The sequence below is a fragment of the Chinchilla lanigera genome, unplaced genomic scaffold (assembly GCF_000276665.1).
Source record: "Chinchilla lanigera isolate Chin_1 unplaced genomic scaffold, ChiLan1.0 scaffold00083, whole genome shotgun sequence".
NCBI classification, from domain to species: Eukaryota; Metazoa; Chordata; class Mammalia; order Rodentia; family Chinchillidae; genus Chinchilla; species Chinchilla lanigera.
The window spans coordinates 5,270,380-5,296,565 of NW_004955484.1; the positions used below are offsets into that span (position 1 = coordinate 5,270,380).

The following is a 26,186-nucleotide window of genomic DNA, read 5'->3' on the forward strand; positions in this document are numbered from 1 at the left end:
AGCGGCAAAAGCGCCTGCCTGGTAAGCGCAAGGTCGTGAGTTCGGTTCCCGGTACCGGAGAAAAACCAAAAAAAAAAAAAAAAAAAAAAAAACCTCATTCAGCTACACATTTCGGATTTATTTACCTGTTTCTAAGTTATACCTTAATATAAATGTTAATTTTTTAAAAAAGAATGCAACTATATATATGTCTCATTTCAAGTATCAAGCTTGCACCCCCAAACCTTAAGGCAAAAAATGCCCCTGGAACAACTTCTATTTTAAAAACAGATGAAAAATTTAAAATGAAAGCAAATAAACACAACTTGAGAAAAAGACCCTCTCTCCCTTCAAATGTGTATTTTTTTTTTCTAAAGCAAATTACAGGCCACCAAGTATAGTTGGACTTGGATATCAAGCACTAGTTCCCACATGAAAATTGTTATTGTTGGCTTCAGCACTTTAATCTAAAGAGAACACAAATTCTGCTTGTGTTTGAATAACCCTTGCCAACAAATTGATCCATAGCAGCAGGGTTACGGGGAGTAGTTTCCAAGACTGAAGGGAAACATAAAGGGGAAAAAACTCAGAAAATGTATTTCCTCCTACATCAAATCCTGGGTAGACTCCTTGAAAAAGAAAAAAAAAAAGAAAGACTTCAACTTTTCGCTTCCCTCTTTTTCCGAAAGCAGTCCAAAAGGGCATTAGAGAACATCTGCAATCTACATAGACTGCAGCAATGCCAAAGAAATCCAAGATTCCACAGCTGTTAACCCAAGGGACAACTTGAACCAGGCAATCTCTAAATAAGGTCTGAAAGTCAGATGCTTTGCAAGAGGGCAGCAAACTTCCAAACCAGTAGTATGGAGTGGGCATTAGCAATGCTACTGTCTGCCCTTCTAGAAAGTTACCTCTTGCCAATTAAGATGTATTAAGATGTATTAATAATTCTTTTGCCAATTAAGAAGTATATACCCAGCCAGCCAGGCATGGAGGCACACACCTGTAATTCCAGCTCTTAGAAGGCTGAGAAAGGAGGATTGCCACAAGTTTAGGGTCAGACTGGGCTACTTAGTCAGTTTAAGACTGTCCTGAAGTACATAGCAAGATTCTGGCTCAAAAAAAAAAAATGTACCCAGCCAGGTACAGTGGTGCAAGCCTGTAAATCCTAGCTAGGCAGGATTCTGAAGCAGAGGAATCATGTTTGAAGTCAGCCTGAGCACTTGATTGACATTCTATCTCAAAATAAAACCTAAGAAGAGTTAGGAAGGTAGTTAAGTGGGAGAGCTCACATGTGTTCAATTCAATTCTCATTACCACAGAGTTATTAGTAATTAATTTTTGGCAGGGGGGTGGCACCAGGAATTGAACTCAGGACCTCATGCTTGCCAGGCAGGCACTGCACCACTGAGCTAAATCCCCAGCCCCCAGTAATTAATTTTTAAAAATTAAAAAGAAAAAAAAGATATAACAAAACAAGATTTGGCATTTTTCCTGGCTACCACCTTACCATAAATGAAATATACAGAAATATTTTTCTTGTCATTTTAATATTCATCACCTACACAATATACATATTTGCCAACATATCACCAACAAATACAACTGTACAATATCAAAGGTAAAGAAACTTCGAGAAACTCTACTTTTTTGAGGGGGATGGTATTTGGACAAGGTCTCTACGTAGTTCAGGCAGTCTTCTTGACTCAGCCTCCCAAGTGATGAGATTACAGGAATCATGCTTGGTAAACACCTGTTCTGTGTGACAGGTGGGGATACTCACTATGATACTAATGAAGAATCTCATCAGAAATGCTAATACAATAAGATATAGAACTAGATCCCTTGCATTCAAATCCTGCTTCTCCACTTTGTGTTCTGCCTTGGGCAAGTTGCTTTACCTTTATAGACCTTACCTTCCTCATCTGTAAAACAGAGATATTATTTACTCATACAGTTTTAAGAATTTAATAATCAATACATAGACATAAATATTACAAATATACTGTATCATAAACCCATTAACCTTAATTCCTAAATAAATTCCTACCTTATCAATTTGCAACCCCACCTATTTATTATGACTTGTAAAATTTGCATGGCACCCAGTGCTTATGTGGCTGGTAACCTGTGAATGACTGATAGTTGGAAAAGCATCTCAAACTGTGGTGTATTGAATTTGCTGGCCTCTTTACCAATGAATAGCTAGCAAATATTAGCGACTCCATTGTAAAAGAAGATACATTCAGACACAATTTGAAGGTTAAAGACTCAATATACCAACTCCATTTCCCTTGACTAATAGTACTATTCCACATTTTATATATTTTATATATATATATATATTTACTGTAATGACTAACGGCCTATTGTGAAAACTGTCAATATTCTGCAGAAACAGCATCTGGGAGGATTAAGCAGAACACTTGGGAATTAAAAGATTCTTAAGAAGGAAACAGAAAGAATATGTTCTAAATTCCTAGAAAAGAGTTTTAGTAATCTTTCATACTTCCCCCTCTTTTTTGTTAGACTTACATTAAATGGAGTTCTGTCCCTTTAACTGTCAAATGGTTTTCCAACTTAAAAGTAATTTTTCTCCACTGAGGAGTCTTTCAAAAGTTATAAATAAAATACCCCAAATATTTTCTTTTTCCCACAGATGAGAACATTAGAACACTGACATTTTAATCTGTTCTGTACATGAGTGAGTTGTGTCAACACAGTGCTCCCAGCTACAACACGGAAAAAAACAAGTTTAATTAAAGACAGAGAAGAAATTGCATGTGGAGACTAAGCCATTGAGATAACAGTGAAGAACTGTCATGTTCAGAGTCAGTTCTCTATGAACAGATCTCTTTGTTATTGTCAGAAGAAAAAAAAAAGACAAAGCAAAGTAAAAGTGTGACACTATAGAGAAAAAGCATGGTAGTGTGAAATGTCAATGGTCAAACTAAGAATTTTAAAAACAATATTTATATAGTACTTATTTCCACAGTCCAAACAGTACTCCAAACATCCCTGGATATAAATAGAGCCTGTGAACCATATACGTGTTGTAGACTATATATAAGTAAACCACAAAAGGAGAAAAAAAGCCAACATCACATAGTAATGATTTAGCAATAGTAAATATTGCTTTTATTAGGTTTATTACAGAATATTGGCTATATTTTCTCTCTCATACTCTAATTTGAGGGGCAAATTACCATTTTCACAAAACTATTTTCCAAAATTAAGCACACATCTAACTATATTTGTGCAATAGTTTGCTTGCCTATGCTCTGCCCTTCTCCCAGTATACCCTCTTACCACAGACACAATGAAAACAAGGCAGAAGTGACCAGGCTTCAACCTCAGGGCTGTCAATTTCCTAACTTAGTACTTCTTGGACAAGTTACTTAAAATATGTGGGATTTATTTTTCTCATTTGTAAAACAGAGATAATATTAACTAATCAACAGTGTTACTATAAGGCTTCAAAGAGATAATATATGCAAAGTACCTACTTCATTTCTTAGCTCACATAAGAGATGCTCCACAAATAATGTTTTTATTAACTTTATCTTTGAGAATGAAGTCTCTAAGCTGTCTAAACTGGTCTTGAACCCATGATCCTCCTGTCTCAGGGTACTGAATAGCTGAGATGATAGAGAAGAGTCACTATGTTCAGCTTTTTACTAACCTTTGATTTAAAATACTGACCACTTGCTGACTATGTATTATTATACACTATATAGTCAATATTCCTTATGACTACAATTTTTCACTTATATATAACAGTCTATCTCACCTCAAAGGGAATGTTTAGCATTAAGAGTAGTATCTATTGGTTTGCTCATCCATATATAATTTGTTTTAGCATAGCATAGCACAGCATAGCATAGCATAACATAGCAGAATGGCTGTCAGCATGAGCTCACATATCAAAACTGGCTGCATTACCTCATTGCATTTCAATTGATACATAATAGCTGTAAAGCTTTGAGCAAGTTACTTATGTATGCCTGAGTTTCCTCACTTATAAAATGAAGATAGAACATTTTATATTTATAATGCTGTTCTGAAGATTAAATACTTTGACCATATATAAGGCTATTAGAATAATGCCTAGTTTAATTATTAACCCTAAAACCATTTGCTATTAGCTGATAATGTATCTGCCCAATGAATATTATTTTGTGTTTATTATAAAAGTATTAGAGGTTTTTCCAAACTTATATGATCTAAAGTTATAGAGAGAGGAAGCAGGGTAAATATTTTGGTCAACAGTTGTGAGTATGATAAAAACAATAGAAGGCATATAGTGAGAAAATTAAAAAGCATAAATAAAGGTACTGAATTAAGATTAATATATAATCTAATATGTCTAATTTTTTAGGTTTTTATGTATCAGTTTAAAAAGAAAAAAAAAGAATTCATGCTTTACAGACACAAACAAATAGAATGAGATTGTGGTGCAATAAAATGGCAAAGAAAAGAAATGATAAAACTTTTTTAAAGGTACTAGGGAAAGCATCATGGAGAAGAAAATATGAAGATTCAGACATATGATGATGGAGTAACAATAAAACAATAAGAGGTATGAACAGAAGTATGAAAGAAATATAGACATCGCACTTGGAAGTGAGTACACAGATCTGTCTGCCTGGAATTGAGGATGCTGGTAGAATAACTGACTTAGTGTTTTCAATTCCATTCCTCTAGAGCTTACAGAGAACACAGTAGATTTTCATTAAATAGCTATATAAAAGATAGGTGAATTCTAATCACAACCAGTTCCAGATGCTAGATCAAGGAGAGCTTCCCAGTAGGTATGCCAAGGCATATTGCTGTTCTTAAGCCAGGTGGCAGGTGTACTGAGATGGTGATCACCTTAACTCTTTTGGTACAAAGCTTCTAGCCATAAGATGGCTCTTCTGCTACCCCAATGTGCCACACAAATATCATTTTCTAGGCATGCATGCCATAAAAAGTTGAGAAACAATGGGTTATATAAAGTAGCAGTCAGGCGATATGCAATGGAACCAAGACAAAAACTAAGCAGGAGATAAAATAATGCACAACAGTATTTGTCTAAGTTGGTGGCACTGTAGAAGACTGACCAAAGAAGGAAAAGACAAGTGTCAAAAAGAGCAGCAGTGTAAAACTGCTGTAATAGGCTGAGGACCAAAGCCAGGGTGGTAACTACAGGAGTGAATTCCAAACAGGCTGTGAAAGAATAACTGCTTAGAACTCAGTTTAGCTCAGTTCAACAGACATTTATTGCTGCCTCTTAGCTGTTAGCTGTTTGCCAGCCATGGGGGATTTTAAAAACTGGAGAAACCATTCCAGTCATTAGGATTTTTTTAATTACAGGAATAGACTTCCAGGTTTTCCTTAATGGAGTCTGTCTCACACTAGCTCTTAGAAGGAAATATTAAAATGTACTCTATATTGCAGCATAAGCCAAAGAGAATTCTAACCCACCTACTAAAGCTTTAAAAAATAAGCTTTTGGTAAGAAGGCTTACTATCAGTAGCCAGAAAGTTTTGAAGAGAATTCTGTGGGACAATATACTAAAAATAATAGTTCTTAATGTATTTACATCTGTACAAGGGTTAGAATGCATGCCATTGGCAAACCTCACGTTTAGTATTTAAGAAATAATAATAGCCAGATATAGTGGTGCAAACCTGTATTTCTAGCACTCTGGAAGGTTAAGGCAAGAGGATCAAAAGTTAAGAGCCACGCCTGGTTAACTTGGTGACTTAGTGAGACCTGTCTCAAAATAAAAATGAAAAATAAAATGGCCTGGGATGTAGCTAGTGAAAAGGCACTAAGTTCAATCTCCAGTACCGACTTGACCACCAACACCAGCACCACAACAGCTGTCATTTATTAGGTGCTCACTATACCTCAAACATTGTGCTATATGTATATTATCTCATCTTCACAACAACATGCATGTAAATATTATTAGTATCACTTTTTCAAGAAAAACAAAGGCTTAGAATATTACCTGTCTTTTGATACTAAGCTAGCAAAATAGCAAAGCCAGAATTCAAACCTAGATCTAACTCTTAACTCTATATTCTTCTTAAATGTGTTTTAATAGATACAAGGCATTCAAGAAAGGGTTTTGAGAAAAACACCAGAGATAGAGAAAAGAGGGACATGGGGGCAAACATACGCAAGGCTCACTTGCTCTCACACTGTTCTGGTAGAGGGCATATTTGTCCCAGGTTCACCAACCAGTTCCATTCAGGAAGAAATCTAGAGGTCTGGGTATTAGTTTTCTACTGCTGACATACAAACTTAGTGACTTTAAAACAACTGATTGCCTTAAAATCTTATAGGTTACATGTCTAAAATAAGTCTCACTAGGCTAAGGTCAAAGTATTAGTAAAGCAGCATTCCTGTCTAAGACTAGAGCAGAATCTACTTTCTTCACTTTTCTAGCTTCTAGAGACTATCAGCATTCCTCGGCTTGTGGCTCCTTTTTACATCCTCAAAGCTAGCGAAGGTTACTCGAGTCCTCCTCAGGTTGCTGTCTCTCTGGTTTTTTCATAGCCCCATCTCCCTTTCACCACAAAAAAGTTCCATAGTCATGAGGATGTATGTGATTAGACTGGGGCCACTCAGATAATCAAGCAGAGCATCAACATCTCAAGGTGTTTAACTTAATCATATCAACAAAATTTCTATGTAGGTAATAGATTGTGAGAACTGGAACACAGACATTATTGAGAGGGAGGGGATCGCATAAAGCCACTCAGTATTTGAACTATGTCCTCAGTATTTGAACTGGTCCTTCTGTTCTGGTTCCATACAGATAAGACAATTTACTGATAATATTTTGGCTTGCCCTATAGCTTACTTATAGGAAGAGAATGTGCTGTTTAGAAGATACAGTGTCTAATCCCCTGGGCAAATATACTTTACATTATATTGAATAATTTGTTTTTTGAGTTATACATTAGTGTCTTGTGAGTGCTGTCAGAATGAGTCAGAATCTCTTAGTCCAAAAACTCCAAGATGCAGACAAGATCAATATTCTGAATCTTTAACTTAAAGATCAGAGTTAGGGGTGAGGGAGGGAGTATATTTAATAGGTCTATATCTATTATAAAAAAAACTTTTAAAAATCACATTTAGGAAATTATATATAATTAGATATATCTAAGACTACAGTTTTATGCCATTCTCTTTGATTTACAGGATTGTATTAACAAAGCAAACAGTCATAATTTTCAGATTGTATCCATGTAACCAATCAAATGGTTTGAAATAGAATGTCCGTGAAAGGCAGTGTAGAACTTCAAATCAACAACTTTTAAAACTTAGACAATAGCCAAAAAATTTTTGCACTGTACATTGTAAATGGGTAAATTGTATGATATATGAATTATATCTCAACAAAGTCATTTAAAACATGGGTCACAAAGAGCAGACAATGTGAGTATGAACCAGTTAAATGTCAGGATTAAAACATCAGGAGAAAAACAAAGGATCTTAGTCAATTTATGATATTAGTGATGATTGCTTCCTTAACACTTAGTACTTCCTTCTTTCTTCTTCTATCTACTCTCACTTTTTATAGATTCTGTTATTGGAGGAGTCACAATTTTATATCCTCTCCCTTTATGTTCTTGTTTTTTAGCTTACTAATCAATTGATATTCATAACATAACATACACAACAGACTTACTCTCTAAATTGTAAATAATGTAGAATGTGATCCTGATGCTAACTTGCAGTGCTCCTTATTTGAGATACTTATGGAGAAAGGAAACATTCCATTCCCAATCCTGTTTTAGGGGCTTCTGTTTTGTCACCTTTGCTCTGTACCATGTGCTAATTTAGTATGTGCCTTAAATCATTCCAAGTGCCACAATAGCTCTATCAAGAGTCATGCTTACTTGTATCAGGATTCTCATATTAAATTCAAAGAAGTAGTTTCTACTTGCAAATGTGGAAAGTTCACAATTTAGTAGAGAAACTCTGTTTATTCTATTTTATAGCAATAACTATTATAATGCCCAAGAGTCATTCAACTGATCTGTGGAATGCTATTGAATAACTTCTCTCTGCACTTAAAAAAATAGCTTCTCCTTTCTCAAGACTAGTAATGGCCCATTTTCCCAAAAACTGGCTATCAGAGGTCACAAGGTAGTTTTGCTTATGAATTAGAAAGTTAGGCAACATTTTCCTTGAGGCTTTCTAATAGTTGATATGTGAAAATAATCACAATATAGGTCCTAAAAATGTCCCTGCTAAATAACAATCAAACCATTTCAAAAGAATATTTTCCTGAAACAAACAGATTAACATAAAAAATGAAATAAAAAAACAAAACAGACCTCCCCTCCTTTAAAAAAAGTTTAGAAAAAATTAATAAAATACCAGTGTCTAAGTCTATAAACAGTTCCTTCAACCTTGAGGTAGAACACTTGCCTTGTATGAATTTAAACAAAATGGTCTAGCTATGTGAGAATTTTAAACAGTCACTTTCTATCCATTATCAGAATAACAAAAATACCTAGTTACACGTCTAATCCTTGGACATAAGGGTCCATTACTCTGCCCCCACCCCATATACTGGGGACTAAACCCAGGAGTGCTCTACCACTGAGCTACATCCTTACTCCCAGTCCTTTCTTTAACTTTTGAGGTAGGATGTTGCTCAGGCTTGCCTCAAACTTGCAATCTTAATGCCTCAGTCTTCAGGATTACAGGTATGCATCACCATCCCCAGCTATAACTGTGCTTATATATTGATTCTCCACTGAACCACAAGTCTGTCATATTGTTGCATGACTTCATGTGGTACAATTTATTCCCATGTCACAGTATGCTAACTACACATATAGAAAGAACATGATAGTTCAAGAAGAGCAGATCAGTGTATATAACCCACACTGAAAGTGCAGACTTACATAATTTCCTTGATCTTAAATATGACTGCAAAACTGAACTTGTAGAATAAATGTAACATAAATTCAGTTCCAGATGCAAAAGTGCTTTAGTCAAATAGTTTATACTATTCATTTTCCCAGGATTCTGAAAAAACCTGGAAAATTTTTTAATTACTGCACTGGAAACTGGAAATCTTTGAATGTTAGGTTACAAAGCAGCTTACAAAGCAGTTTATGGTACATTTATAAGTTTGCCAACATTGTGTTGTTGTTGCTGTTGTTGTTTTAATACCCACAGAAACTCAAGTCCATATTCTAGGGATCCTTTCAGACAATTGAAAGTTGAATTTTCCAAGCAGGCAGCTGTAGCTCATTAGATCTGCCATGGACCGTGAAAACCACTTGCCAATAGTGTCAAAAGACCATTACTCATTTCAATCTCACCAAAGAGGACAGACCTTTCTCTGACAAAACATTAGTGAAAAACACTGAATACGGGGCTGTGACTGGAACACCTCAGCACACATGGATGGAAACTCAATAGAGAAACTCAAGCCAAGTGAAGGTGGCAGATTGATGTTCTAGTATTTTTTTAACCTTCAGAGAGAACAACTTCCATCTGGATTTCAAGAACAAAAAAAAAAAAAAAAAAAAAAAAAAAAAAAAAAAAAAATCAAACAAAAAAAATAACTTAGCAATAACGCACCTGCAACATGTACCATCCGACCTGATAGAACTGTCAGTCTGAATGGCAAAGTCTCTGCATTTGATTGAGCTTTGTAATCTCAGAAGCTCAAAACAGAGAAAATTAAGGAGCCAATCAAATCACCTTTGAATGTCATTCACTGTCCAACTAATGTAGTTATTCAGGAAAATCATGATCACATTCAGAAATACCTTAAGCCCTTATTCAGCAACCACAAAACCAACTAAGAAAATTCTAGACATTTTAAATTCTGTAGAATTAAATTAAATATTAATAAGCCATAGCAGTATACAGAAGATGAAAACAATATAACTACCTAGATAATTTGCACAAATATAAGTAATCTTGTTCAGACAGTACTGAAATCTAGATAAATATATAATACTGAACTGAAATTGATCTCAGTAGAGAGAGCCTGATAGCTCAGATACAAGCATGAAAAAGGATTCCAAGTTGTCAGGTAGGCTCTGTTTCTTCATCAAGATGCTAGCTACACAGGTATCTTTAGGTCATGAAAATTCATTAAGCTGTACTTACAGTACGTGAAATTCTGCAATCAAAGAAGCTCTGTAATCAAGGAAACATCGTGTCCTCTAGTCAACTGTCCCATAATTTAATCTCTGAGAAAAGCAATAGCAACAAATTCCTATTTACTATTTAGTTGAGTTCCAATAGTATGTTTTTAAAAAGCAAGTAACAAAAAAATGTACACGATATGAAAACACATGTAAAAATGCTTCCAAAGGAAACAACTAAATGCTAAAGCACAAAAAGGAACAAAAATAATAGGCTTTATAAGAAGGTGAAGAAAAAAACCAGGTAGTTCAACAAGTTCCTGAAATCCTAGTAGTGATCGATAAATTGACTTCTGCTTCACCTTTTATGAAGAGGCTGTACTTAGCAAATCACTGTGTAAGCTGCCTCAATAACAGCATTCCTGCTATCAAGTTTACCTGCAATGATTCCAACAAAGAAATTAATTTCTTAGATGACAAGAAAAGGTTATCTGAAATGGGGAAAACACAGGAGACTGAGCTTTCTACTAATAAAACAGACAAATATCAGTCTAGGTACTGAATTCAGAGCTGTTTAACTGTTGGCAAGATATGAATTTCCTATAGCTCATCTACTACATACACAAACATACACATATATGTACATATGTATGTATACATATGTCTGTGTATTTGCTCTGATTTTCTAAGACTTCCCCAGTTTTAGCATTAAAAGTTCCATAACCCAGAAACCTAACCCCAGGCAAATTGGGACAATCACCCTAATTTCCAGCTACCAATGCAAGCACATGCATATACATGTACACACACACACACACTCATCCATTCACACCCCAAATTCCAAAGAATGTTTTCCTAAAATGTGTAATGAATTTATTAACTCTTCAGACAATAAGTATATCATTAACTGTCTAACTTAGGCATAATGGTACATGTCTATAGTCCCAGCAACTCAGGAGGCTGAAGGAAAGATCTCAAGTTTGAGACCAGCCTAGGCAACTTTGGAAGATCCTATTTCAAAATAAAGAGTTGGGAATGTACCTCAGTGTGAAAGCCGTAAGTTCAATCCATAAAGGACAGAAGAAAAATCTTTTCATCCTATGGCTGTTTCTTGTTTGATGACTCTAAACAAAATATGTAACTGGCAGTGATCAAAACTGAGAACTTGCAAACTGGCATTCATCACAAATCATCAGGCACACTCTTTTCTAACATGACCCATGTTTAAATCTAATTTTTATCATTAAGTGTTCTCATAGGAAATCTTTTATCATAATTCCATTTTATAAATATGAGGAAAAACTCTAAGGTATTCTGTAGTTTGGAATTCCAGTTCTACCACCAAACTATGCAATCTTTGGGGAAAAAAAAAAAACTGTTTAACTTCAGCAAGTCTCTGTTTCCTTGCATATAAAATGAGGATAACAGTTGTGCTGACTTCATAGTGTTTTCACATAAAATGCTTAGGACAATACGGTAGCCTGAAGTTCCCAATAAGCGTTACTTATTATTGTTATTGCTAATGGTATTGTTGTATAGTTAAGAATTTACAAGTACTTTGAAGGTGGCATTTGCCTATTCCTGTCTTTGTTAGTGGAAACATTTTCTTTCAAAAACAGTTTTCTTTAATTTTATAATACTTGGATTTCCAGAATTATTCTAAATTTAAAAGCTAAGAAATTCCTGAGTAGTTTAAAATACGGAGTTTCCTTGCAATAAGATTCATTATGTCCTTATATGGAATTTCTTCCTATTATTGAATTTAAATAAGGAAGAAAATCAAAACGTCTCTCCTCACATCAGAAAATATAGCATTTAAGGGGCTAAAATAGGGCTGGGGATATAGCTTAGTGGCACAGCACCTGCCTGGCAAATGCAAGGTCATGAGTTCTATTCCCAGTACCAAAAAACAAAACAAAACAAAAAAGGGGGGGGGGAATATAAAGTTTTATCAAGTTTAGAAGAAACAGGCGTAAACACTGAATCAAAATAGTCCAGTAAGATTTTAGAATTTGAGGAATCTTCAAAATCCTCTAGGCCCAAATCTGCCTTTCTCTCTTCTTCTTTCTCTAATACTGGGCATTGAACTCAGGGGTACTCTACCACTGAGGTACATCCCCTCTCCTTTTTTTAAATTTTATTTTGAGACAAGGTTTCATTAAGTTGCCCTAGTGGGCTTCAAACTTGTTGTCCTCCTGTCCCAACCTCTTGAGTAACTGAAATTACAAACATGCACCAACACACCCAGCAACCTCTCACTTTACAAATAGGGCTCATAAGAGTTTGAGGGCATAACTCAGTGGGATATTACTTGCCTGGCATATTCAAGGTCTTGGGCTGTATCCCCTGCACTGACAAAAAAAATATAAGAGACTATTTATCCAAGTCATATAGCCAGAATCAGAGATATTATAAGAACCCAGGTCTCCTCACATGCAGTTCAGTCATCCTTTCAATATGATTCTTTCCAAATCTTAAGTGAAAATCATAAGACAAATTCCTGTTTCAAAATCTCTAGTAAAACTCATGTTTGAATAAACAAAGATAATTAAGGGAGAAATACTTAGCATAGAACACAATATAACATAGAACATACACTTTGAAAAAAATATACACTTTGAAGTGTATATAGCATGTTTCAAATGCCAGCTCTGCCATACCTTCACTGTATCTCAGCATACAAAGTACACTCTGAGTTTTAAGTTCCTCATTTATAAAATGTAGGTAACATGACCTACACAAGTACATAAGATATAAAACAGGTTAGGATAGCACAGTATTGAGTCAGATGATGAGATGTGATTAAAAACATGAATGCTTAAATTTTTCTAAAAAATTATTTCAGTAAAAGATATATTGTCATTAAGTCCCCTTAAAATACACCCCCCCCAACACATACACACTTCAAACACACATATCCCATAGTTCTTGCCTTTCTGAAACAGTTCCGGAGGTCCTTTTTGTGAATGTCTTTCCTTAGTTGCACTGACAAGGTTGCCTCAATGTCCTGAATCTATTCAAAATGTTTACCTTTTGCTGTCAATTTTACTTTGGGGAAAAGCCAGACATGCCAAACTTTGTGTCAAATTTGGTGAATATGGTGGATAAGAACACAACAGAATGTATTTTAGAGCCTGTCTTTCCACTGTATGGCACTAAGTAGCAGCATTCACTGTACCTGTGATCACACCCTGTGTTATGGTTTGTGTCTGTGTGTCCCCCCAAAGCCTTATGCGGTCATGGGGCAGGCTTTTAGAGTTTGACTGATTATGGGTGTGAAAGCTACACCTGCCCTGGGGTGGATAGTTTACATATGTAAGGGAGAGGAAGAGGCTGCTTGAGGCCATTCCTCCCTTTTAGGGTTTATTGTTTTTGCTGTGTTCTGCTGCCATGAGCTGTATGCCTCTGCCATGTGCCACTCTACCTTGTAACCTGCCAAGTATGGACTGAAACCTCCACAAACTGTAAGTGAAATAAACCTTACCTTCCTTAATTTTGGGCATCAAGTATTTTGTCCCAGCAATGAGAGAAAAGTAACCAAGACACCCTATAAAGACTCAAAAGAAGACTTCCCTAACTTTCAGAAAGAGGCAAGAATAATGGGATAAATATGTTCAAGGCAAAGGGGAGTATTATGAGAGGGATTAATAACAGTGCATCTTTTGCTGCAATAAATTTTTTAAAACTTTAAGCATTCATTGTATAGTTTGAGCATACTACAGACCTATGTTTGAAAAAATTCATAACTTATTCCTTGTTTGAGCAAGTTGTATAAGGTCTTTGATGCACAGGAAGTACTTTCACACTGAACATGGCACAAAATAGCTGTAACAAGTTTTAATGTTATATAGATCATGTGGCATGAGTAATAAAAATACAGCCACCACCAATAACAAAAACATCTCCTTTCCAAGTAAAACTAGAACAGAGTGACAAAGTCAACGGGTTACATAAAATTCAATGCTTTTTTGCTAAATCTACTGCAAGAATGAAGACCATTCTCAGCAATCAGACTGCTGACATACCAGAAAATGTCAATACCACTCTGAAGGAATGCACAGTTCTTGCTAAGGGGCCCAGAGGACTCTACAGAAGAATTTCAGTCACTTCAGTGTAAATCTCAATTGCTTCTCAAAGATAAAGAAGTTCCAGGTTAGCAAATGGGGGTGAAATAGAAAAGAACTAGTTGTTGCTTGCACCACCGGTAGTTATATAAATAACACCAGAAAGACTGTCACCTGGAGTTTCCATTACAAGATGAGATTTGAGTACACTCACTTCCTACCAATGTTGTTATTCATTCAGGAGAATGGGTCTCTTCTTGAAATGCAGAATTTCTTCACTGAAAACTACAGCGTCGGGATTCAGGTAATTCTTATTCAATATCTCAAGCACAGAACATCATTCATTGAGGGAATGACAGTGAATTTGTTTCAAATTCAGCTGCTTTTTTTCTAGGCTGTGTTTGATACTATTGTCACTGCTGATGATACCACTGTAGCGAAAAGTGACACAATTGTTTTAAACAGCTGTTCGTCCTGGTATTGCAAGGCTGAGATTGACTAAGGGTCACAGAAGATACTGTGGCACAGTGCCAAAGAACCACAGGTGGGCCAAAAAGGCAGCAACTTCTCATCCTGAACAAATTGAAAAGGTAAGATGATTTTGCAACAGACTCAAAACCAAATAATTAGCTACACCCAGAAGAGTAGTCATTTCTTAAGGGTTCTAAATACTAGCAATAAAGCAACCTAGTATAGGCAATTTATAAGCATCACTCCAGCAATTAAACTAAAAAAAGAAAAGGAAAGGAGAAGACACTGCAGCAAGATTCAGCACCACATATCCAGATCACCAGAAGCAAACCCAGGGGCCAATGAGGTGGAACAATCCAAAAGCTACCCACCTGGCCCCTCTGAAGCGGTAAGAACAAAGCAATTGAATGATGCTCTAGAAAAAATTAAATCAAAAATAATTTCTCAGATAACTGCAGAGATGGTGTCCACAATGAAAACCATGCTTATGGACTCTAGAATAGATCCAGACAAAAACAATAGGGGAGCTTAAGAAAATTATGGAAGCCATGAATGCTCAGCATAGGAAAGAAATGGAATCCATAAGGCAGATTCAAGCAGACATCCAGGAGAATAAAAATTCCACTGAAAGTATCCACAGCAGATTAAGCCAATGTGAGGACAAGACCTCAGATAGAGAAGACAGGCTTGTAGTTAGTGATCATGAAAAGAAAGATTTCTTAAAAATAGCAAGAGACCATGAGAAACCAATATAGCAGCTGCTAGATGAGGCAAAAAAGAAGAACTTAAGAATGATTGGAGTCAATGAAAAAGCAGGATATAGCACAAATGATATAAAAAACTGTTTACAGATGTCATGGCAGAAAACTTCCCTAGCAGAGAAAAAGAATTTGACATACAGTAAGTGAGGCCCATAAAACTCCAATTAGCCATGATTTTAAAAAAAACAAACAAACCACAGCCAGGCACATCACAGTCAAGATTCCAGAAATTCAATACAAGAATAGAATCTTAAAAATGTTAGGTAAAAGAAACAAATCACCTATAAAGGAAAGCCCATCAGAATCAGAGATGACTGCTCAGTGCAAATCTTCAAGTCAAGGAAAGCTTGGAGTGAAGTATTTCACCTGCTAAAAGAAAACAGCCTTCAACTCTGCACAACTACCTTTCAAAATAGATGGAGGAATAAGATACCTCCATGACAAAGAACATCTGAGGAAACTTATCACCACCAAACCAACATTCCAAAATGTTTTGAAGGAATTCTAGAAAGAGATAACATGAACTAAAACTGCATGAACCCAAACCAAAGGAATCCACCAGGCAAGGAAAACAAACAGAGGGAGAGTGAAGAAAAGAGAAGGAGTGAAAAACAAGAAAATAACGTGACAAAGATAACTCTACTTATCAGTTATAACCATCAATGTTATAACTTACAATGTTACTTCAATTCATCAATCAAAAGACACAGACTGTCAGAATGAATCAAGAAGAAAGATCCTACAGTGTGCTGCAAACAAGAAAGACATTTAATTCAAAAAGAAATTCATAGACTGGAAGTCAAAAGATGAAAAACAATACTCCATGCTACAGAAGTCCAGAAAAAAGCAGACAAAGTAAATTTCAAGCCAAAACTTATTAAGAGAGACAAACAAGGGCACTACATACTTGTAAAACAAACAATCAGAACGAAAGAGATAACAATCATCAGCATATATTCAACAAATGCCAGTCCTCCCAACTAATAAAACAAATATTAATGGGCATAAAAATCAAATAAGCACTAATACAATTGTATTAGGGGATCTCAATATCCCACTGTCCAAAAAGACAGACCAACTAGACAAAAAAGTCAACACAGAAATATTAGAACTGAAGCAAACTTTTGAACAAATGTATTTAGATGTTTATTGTATGTTGCACCCCACAAAATCAGAGTACACATTCTTCTCAGCTGCACCTAAGACAGTCTCCAAAATAGACCACATACTAGCTCACAGAACATGCTTAAGTAAATGCAAAGGAATTGAAAATATCCCATGCACATTACCAGACCATACTGCAATAAAATTGGAAATCAATGGCAAAAGAAATCACAAAAACTTCATAAACACATGGAAAATAAATAGCACTCTCCTGAACAATAAATGGGCCACAGATGAAATTCAAGAAGAAATTAGGCAGTTGCTACAGTTAAATGATAATGACAATACAACAGATTGGAACTTGTGGGACCCAGTGAAAGCAGTCCTAAGAGGAAAATTTGTAGCAATGAATTCTCCTATCAGGAAAAGAGAGAAAGTGCAAATAAACAACTTAACGATGAACCTCAAACTTCTAGAAAAAGAGCAGACTAAGCCAAAAGCTTGTATGAGGGAGGAAATTATAAAGATCAGAGGAAAAATTAATGCATTAGAGACAAAAATACAAAGAATCAATGAATCAAAGAGTTGGTTATTTGAACATTAAATAATATCAACAAACCCTTATCCAACTATCTTACTTTTCTCTCATTGCTGAACAAAATACCTGAAACTCAAAGATAAAAGAGGAAAGGTTTATTTAGGTCACAGTTTTTTTTGGAGATTTCAGTCCAAAATCAGCTGGCTCCAAGACATGATAGCATGGCAGAGGAGCAACAGTTCATAGTGGCAGAAAACAGAAAAAGCAACAAGAGCAAAAACGGAGGAATGACAGAGCAAGCCTCTTTCCCTCCTTATACTGTATGCAGACTATCCACCCAACGGCAGGTGTAGCACTCACAACCATAATCCCAGCATTGGACCATGGACCAATCACAAACTTTAGAAGCCTGCCCCTGTGACTGCGTGAGGCTTTGCAGGAACATGTAGACACAAACAATAACACCAACCGTATCAAAAAAAAAAAAAAAAAAGAAAGAAAGAAAAGACTCAAATCCATGTAATTAGGAATGAAAAAGGTGAAATCACAACAGACCCTGCAGAAATCCAGATCATCTATACCTCGTTTGAAAACTTGTATTCTAATAAGTGCAGAAGAAATGGACAGACATCTCAATACATATGAATTACCAAAGCTGAATCAAGGAAATATAAAAATCCTAAAAAAAACCCAGTATCAATTAATGAAATTAAAGATGTAATTAAAAATCTAACAACAAAAGCCAAGGCCCTGAGGGATTCATTGCTAAATCTAACAAGAAATTTAGAGAAGATCTAACACCACCACTTCTCAAACCCTTTAATGAAATTGAAAGGGAAGCAACACTCCCAAATTCATTCCTGGAAAGCAAGCATTACCCTGACAACAAACCAGAGAAGCACCCAACTAAGAAAACGAATTACAGGCCAATCTCCCTACTGAACATAAATGTAAAAGTCCTCAATAAGATACTGGCAAACAGAATGCAGCAAATCATCAAAAAGATTATACATCTTGACCAAGTGGGATTCATCCCAGCGATGCAGGAATAGTTCAACATATATAAATCAATAAATATAATACAACACATTAACAGAGCCAAGAACAAAAATCATACTATCATTTAAATAGATGCACAAAAAGCTCTTGAAAAAGTTCAGCATCCATTCATGATAAAAACCCTATAAAAAATTGGAATAGTCTTTATCTCAATTTGATAAAACCCATTTATGACAAAGCAAGAGCCAACTTCATACTAAATGGAAGATTAAATAAAAACTGAAAGCTTTCTCTTTAAAATCAGGAACAAGACAAGGATATTCACTGTCTCCACTCTTTTTCAACATAATCCTGGAAACTTTAGCCAGCGCAATTAGACAAGGAGTAAGGATATGAAAGGAAGAATTGAAATTATCATTATTTGAAGATGACATGATGCTCTACATAAAAGATCCCCCAAAATCCACTAAAACATTGCTAGTTTTAATAAGTAAATTCAGTAGCATAGCTGGATACAAAGTCAACACTCAAAACTCAATACCTTCCTGTACATGAATAACAAACTCACTGAGAGAGAAATGAGAAAAAGAACACCTTTCACAATAGCATCCAAAACAATGAAATACCTAGAAATTAATCTAACGAAGGATGTAAAGATCTCTACATTGAAAACTGAAGTACTCTGAAAAAGGAGATTGAAGAAGATATCGGAAAATGGAAGGATAACACTTGCTCTTGGGTAGGAAGAACCAATATAGTGAAAATGGCCATACTTCCAAAACTGTCATACAGATTTATTTCAATTCCGATCAAAATTCCAACAGCATAGCTCTCAGAATTTGAGAAAACAATCCTAAAATTCATTTGGAAAAGAAGAGACCTAGAAAGCAAAGGCAATTCTGGGCAACAAAAGTATGGCAGGGGCATCATAAATCCCTGACTTAAAATTATACTATAAAGCTACTGTGATGAAAACAGAGTAGTATTCACAAAAAACAGACCCAAAGATCAATGAACAGATTAGAAAATGCAGAAACAACTCCACACACACACAGCCACCTTATCTTTGACAAAGTTGCCAAACACATTCACTGGAAGAAAGATAGCCTCTTTAATAAATGGTGCTGGAAAAACTGGATCTGCACATGCCAAAAATTAAAATTGGACCCATATTTTTCACCATGCACTTAACTAAATTTGAAATGGATCAAAGATCTAAATATTAACACAGAAATGTTTAATCTGCTGGAAGACAGAATAGGTAAAACTCTTGAAGCCATTGTTGTAGGCAAAGACTTTATGAATAAAACTCTGATCACACAGTAACTATCACAAAGAATCAAAACTGGGATCTCATCTTATTAAAAAGCTTTTGCACAGCAAGAGAAACCACCAACAGAGTGAAGAGACAACTCACGATGTGGGGAAGAATGTTTGGCAGCTGTTTCTCAGAAAAAGAATTACTATTCACAACATAAAAACAACTCAAAAAATCATACCTCCCAAATTTAAGGACCCAATCCAAAAATGGGCATCTGAGATGTATACATGCTTCTCAGATGAAGAAATGCAAACAGCAAATAATATATGCAAAAATGTTCAAAACCACTGGTCATTCAAGAGATGCAAATTAAAACAACACTGAGATTCCACCTCACCCTGGAAATAATAGCTATTATCACTGTTGGTGGGAGTATAGACTGATGCAATCACTGTGGAAATCGGTGTGGAGATTACTCAAAAAACTAGGATTGGAGGGCCCATTTGACTCAGCTATTCCCCTTCTGGATATCTTTCCAGAATTAAAATCTCATACCACAGGGATATATGTGCACCCATGTTTACAGCACCACAATTTGTAATAGCTAAATCTTGGAAACAACTGAAATACGCATCAAATGAGGAAGAGATAAAAGAAAGATGTGAACTTTTTATACAGTGGAGTACTACTCAGCCATGAAGAAGGATAAACTTGAGACTGTTTTAGGTAAATGGCTGCAACTTGAGACCATACTCATAAATGAAATAAACCACAAACACGTGTGTAAATATTGTATTGTCCCCCAGTGTGAGAAGCTGAAAGAGTAAACAAGATGCAAAATGTACAACAGATATTGTAAAATGGGAAGAAACTTCAAAAAGAAAGAGAAACTGGGATGGGGGAATGGAGAAAAGAAGGAAGAGAGAAGAATATATATATATATGTTTGCTTTTATCATATATATATGATAATCAAGATAGTTATACCACTGATTTCTCTCTGTTCATTGAAAAGCAAGTTTTGCGCTAATATTGTTTGGACAATTAAATGCTGATATCTTATACTATGAGTAACTAATTTAAGGATAACAATATGCAATGTATTAGCCATTGTTACTCTGCTATTATCTTGTTTTGAAATTTTGGGAGTTCTTTTCCTCTTTAAATACAAAAAAAAAAATGCAGTTGCTCAGATTCAGTAAACTACAGTAGTTAAAAATAAGGGGATCAGAAAATTTCTGGACAGTATACATGTCTCTGAAAATGGAACAATTCAAGTCTGCATGTTGATGAATAAGATCTAAGAATTGTCCTCCTGGCCTAGCGGGGTGTGGTGGTGCACACCTGTAATTCCAGAACTCAGAGTCTGAGGCAGGTGTATCGCTCCAAGTTTGACACCAGCCTGGGCTACATAGTAAGCTCAAGCCCAGCCTGAACTACACAGTGAGACCCTGTCTCAAAAACAAACAAACAAACAAACAAACAAAAACTGTCCTGCCGAAGAAACAAGATTCCATGTTATATAATATTGGTGTTTTTTTGTGTTTATTTTTGTTTTGCTGGCCTTCAGCTTATTATGTTGCCCTATCCTCAAACTGGGATCCTCCTGCTTCAGCCTCCCAAGTTCTGGAATTAGAGGTATGTGTCATCAAGCCTTGCATTTGCTGCAGTATTTTAATTAGACAATAAAATGTCTTTATTAAAAAATATGCTATCTATTCTAAATTATCCCCATACCTTGATATATGTGAAAAGTTTATTAGACTGTGATTAAATGTAAACATCACTTTCTAATGATATGTTTCTGATAACCATGGGTTTTGGAGGTATTGGGTATTGGACTTTAAAATTCTCAGTGCACAAGTTTTTCTAAAGGTGTAAATCAGAAATAGGTAATAGAAGACTTACAATATATAAGATAAAGCTAAAACTATAGCAGCAATATGTAAGTAAACATGTGAAAGACCAGCTGTGTACAGAAGAAATCTTCAGTTTTGGAAGCCTTTGATTATTACAACATGGTTTTCACAAATTCCTAATCAAAAATATAATAAAAGAAAAAAACAGTAGAAAACCACATCTAACATATCATCATTTAAGAGAACCAATTCCACAGTGATTAGAAAAAGATCTATCTCTGAACGGGGTGGAAAAGCATGATTCTTAAATCCAAAGGGAAATTAAAGCACAAAATTTAAACAAAACAGCATGAAAAAAATCAATATCTCACAGAATAAAAAGGAATAATTTAGTTTTTAGCTTTCTCTTTACAAAAATTCTATTTTTAGACCAGATACAGTGACTTAAGATGCTATGGTGTCTTTAAAGCTCCATTTTGTAGGGAAATACCTGTTTGGCTCTGTGACTTCTAAAGGTAAACAGAAGGCTTTGCATTTAAGTTATAATGTGAAATACTTCAGAGTAACCTCATGCCAAAATGGCATATTTCTGAGAGATGCAAAGGTATTCAATAAAAAGCTTTTAAAGGCATATTTTTAAACTTGCAGCAGGAAAGCTTTTCTGTGTCAAGACAGTAATTCTTTTAACAGCATTGATCAAAATGTCATTCTTTTATGAGTGTACAATACCTTTTAATGGCATACAACAAGCCATTAGGGTTATACACCTCTGTATAGCAGACAGCTTACTGGAAAAAAGGGAACACTGGCCAAGACAGAGTCAGTAGGTTTTATGCTTCTAATAAGGATCTTCTCCCTACCCTCTTGCCCCAGCTGCTTCATTCTGAAGTCCACAACTGAAATTATCTGTCATTTCCATATGCTAGAACTGCTTCACAAAGATGGAGGCTATAAGATCTAAAAGGTACCTTTGCAGGTATCATAGAATGATCTTTCAAGAACCTTTCACCTACGGTCAAAAATAAATTATTAATGAATATTAGAAAAAAACTGATAATTTTATTTACTTTCTGGGGATAGAAGTGATTTTTTAAAAAAGTTATAAGATTATCACTTCTCATATTTATTTATAAAACCAAACACTAAAGGAATAGCACAGTTATGTACTGTCTAACACAAAATATCTGTTACCTAATAAAGATTAGATAATCTTTCATAAAAAGAATTGTTTTGAAATAATCTTTAAAACAAGTTCTGTCTTTGAGGTATTCATGTTTTAAAAAGATAAAAGTAAATTCTGAATTTATTTAGAAAAACTCAAACATATACAAACTCATAAAAACTTCTATAAACTTGCCAAATTTCTTTTTTTTTTCCCTCCAGTACTGGGAACTGAACTCACGACCTTGCGCTTGCCAGGCAGGCGCTTTTGCCGCTGAGCTAAATCCCCAGCCCAACTTGCCAAATTTCTAACCACTCAGGAAATGGCAACTAAGGAATGGAACAAAAATAGAAAGAAAATGATTCCTACTTTTTGTGTTTCACTTTTACTTTTAACTGTAAAGGAAATATAACTTAAACACATATAAATTCCTAAAATTACAGAAATAGCCAGATAAATTGAAGGTAGCCTAAATTTCTGTGCTAAAAACTATTTAAGGGCTTTACATAATCTAAAAATGTTATAAGTAAGAAATATATTCCTGCTGCAAAAGTAAAACTCATCTTTACAGACAATATTAGATGTGTCTCAAAACCATTTCCCTCAGAACGAAGTTTAAAAAAGTAGAAGAGTTTGTCTTCTTTTAAAGGTAGGTAGGTATGCGTGTAAGAAAATATTAAATGAAAAAGTAAAGTTCTATGAAATTTTATAATTAAACAGAACATTCTGTTTCAGGCTGTGTAGAGGACCAAGAAAGTGCACTATTTCATCAATAAAGTCAACTAAAAGTACAAGGTAAAGATTTTAAAACATTTTTAAAACATCCAGGAGTTTATAAGAATAGGAACAAATTACCAATCCAAAAGTCTACAAAAAAATGGGAACTCATGGATAAGTAGGATGCTAAATCTGCTGTTGTCCTGAGGACATATCATCAAATATTTTGACTAAAACTACAGATTCACAGGTGTTGTTAACTATGAAAGACTGGAAAAACTGTCAATGAGTCCTTGATTGATCAATATTGCATGTCTCTATCTGTATTCATGAGAAACCATTTTGAAGATATCAATATGTAATACAACAAGCATTGTTAATTTCCTACCACTTTGTAACTCTGTATTGTCTGTACTGTTCTTTTGTTATTTTGTAAAAGGTTGTCTGTCTGTTAATGTTTTCCTCCTTTTATTTTTAAAATAAAAAAAAAAAAAGATTGTCAAAAAAACCAAAAACAAAACAACAACAACAACAACAAAAAACACCTAAAATAGAGACTTTCTTCCCATTAAGCTGGGACCTGAAAGGCTTACCTGCAGTGTGAAGGTGATCCAGGAGTCTGGGCTAGACAACTACAACAAAACTTGCCTTTGCAGTGACCACAGCAGAGGAAAATAAAATCACAAATTCTAATAACAACAGGTCATTTACAGATATTCAACCCAAATTCACATCAATTGAATGGTTAAAAAAATTAACAAACATGCTGACTTCTGGAAATTAGTTTGGAAGTACTCCATCCCTTTCAATTTCATTGGAGTGTCTGAGGAATAGTGATGATATAACGCCTTTAAAAGTTTGTAGAATTCAGAAATGAATTCATTAGATACTGGATATTTTAGTTGGTAGATTTTTTACTACTGCCTGAATTTCATTTATTAAGTTGTTCAGTATTGTGTGTGTGTGTGTGTGTGTGTGTGTGTGTGTGTGTTTTGTTCAGTATTTCTGTGTCTTCTTGGGTTAGCTTTGGTAATTTGTATGAGTCAAGGAATTTGTCCACTTATTTAAGCTTTTCCAATTGGCTGGAATAGTTTTTACAGTAGTTACTATATATCTTCTGGATTTCAGTGGTGTCTGTTGTGATTTCGTTGTGATTTCGTCTTTTTTGTTTTTAACTGCATCGACACAGTCTTTCGGTAAGTTCAGTTAAGGGTTTAACTATTTTGTTTATTCTTTCAAAGACCCAGTTGTTCAATTTGTTGAGTTTTGTATTACTTTTTAGTCTCAGTTCACTGATTTCCACTATAATCTTTATGAATTCCCTTCTTAGTTTTGGTTTGGGCTTGGATTGTTGATCCCAAAACTAGACAAAGACCCAAATGGAAAAGAAAACTAGAGCACAGTCTCATTAATGGACACAGATGCAAAAAGCCTTAACAAGATATTAGCAACATATCATCATACACATTATCAAAAAATCATACATCATAACCAAGTAGGTTTGATCCCAGAGCCGCAAGGTTGGTTCAACATACACAAATCAATAAATTTAATAGACCACATAAACAGAAGGAAGGACAAAAACCCTGTTATTGTATCAACAGATGCAGAAAAGGCATTTGATAAAATCCAAAAGGAAAAAAACAATAAAGAAAATCGCTATTAGAAAGACCATACCTGAATTTGATAAAGGCTATTTATGACAAAGCAATGGTCAACATCATAAAAGATGTAGGAAAAATGAAACCATTCCCTTTAAATTCATAAACAAGACAAGGATTCCCAGGATCACCACTCCTATTCAACAAAGTCCTTGAAACATTATCAAGAGCAATCAGGCAAGAGAAACAAATAAAAGGGAGACACAGAGAAAAGGAATACCTCATATTACCATTAGCTGCAGATGGCATGATATTCTGTATAAAAGATCCACCACCAAAAACTGCTAGAATTGATAACCAACTTCAGCAACGTAGCAACATACAGACTCCACACACAAAACTCAATAGCATTTTTGTATACCAAACATGAACCCAATGAGAAAAACTGTGAAAACAATACCATTTACATCAGCATCAAGAAAAATTAAATACACCTAGGAAATAACCTAACAAACAAAGTGAAAGACCTCTACAATGAAAACTACTGAAAAAGGAGATTGAAGAGGACATCAGAAAATGGAAAGGTGTCCCCTGCACCTAGATAGGCAAAATCTATATTGTCAAAATAGCTATACTCCCAAAACTCTTATATAGATTCAACACAATTCCAATCAAAATTCCAATAGCATTCTTTATAGAACTAGAGAAAACAACTCTAAAATTCATATGAAACCAGATGAGACCCAGAATAGCTAAAAACAATCTTGGACAACAAGATCAAAGCAGGAAGTATCACAATACCTGACTTCAAATTATACTACAAAGCAACAGTGGTAAAAATAACATGGTACTAGCACAAAAAACAATATGTGGATCAACTGAACAGAAGAGAGGATACAGAAAGATCCCCAGGCAACAAAGGAACCAAAAACCTACTCTAGAGGAAAGATAACTTATTCAACAAATGGTGCTGGAAAAATTGGCTACCTATTTGCAGAGGACTGAATCTGGACTCATATTGTTTATCATGTACTATATTAAAACCAAAATAAATTAAAGATCTAAACATTAAAGTGGAAACATTGAGCTACTGGAAGACAAAATAGGTAAAACACTTAAGTCATAGGTATAGGCAAGGACTTTCTGAACAGAACTCTAATCGTACAAGAAACAACAGCAAGAATCAAAAAGAGATTATATCAAATTAAAAATGTCTACATAGCAAAGGAATCAATTAGTAAAGCGAAAAGACAAGCTATAGAATAGGGGAAAATGGTCAGCTATTCCTCAGACAGAAGGATAATATCTAGAATATATAAAGAACTAAAAAAAAAAAAATTACCCAAAATAAAAGACCCAACCAAGAAATGGACAAGTGAAATGAACAGACAGCTCTTAAAAGAACAAGTACAAATGGCCAACAAGCATATGAAAAAAATCTTCAACATCTCTGGTCATTAGAAAAATGCATATTAAAACAACATAAGATTGCCTCTTAAACCAGAAAGAAAGGCAATCATCAAAAACTCAAAGAATAACTGTTCCTGGTATGGCTA

At 34.9% G+C, this 26,186-nt stretch overlaps 1 long non-coding RNA gene across 2 annotated transcripts in view; it reads right to left on the reverse strand.

The window, feature by feature from the left end:
- LOC102019600 overlaps nt 1-26,186 on the reverse strand; it is a 133,052-nt gene that overhangs the window by 90,039 nt on the left and 16,827 nt on the right. Inside the window, exon 2 of one of the 2 annotated variants that reach the window (XR_263888.2) lies at nt 10,117-10,199. The exons of the other annotated variant lie outside the window; for it this stretch is intronic. This is a non-coding gene — a long non-coding RNA (uncharacterized LOC102019600). The remainder of the gene's footprint in view (nt 1-10,116; nt 10,200-26,186) is intronic. 2 annotated transcript variants of the gene reach the window in all.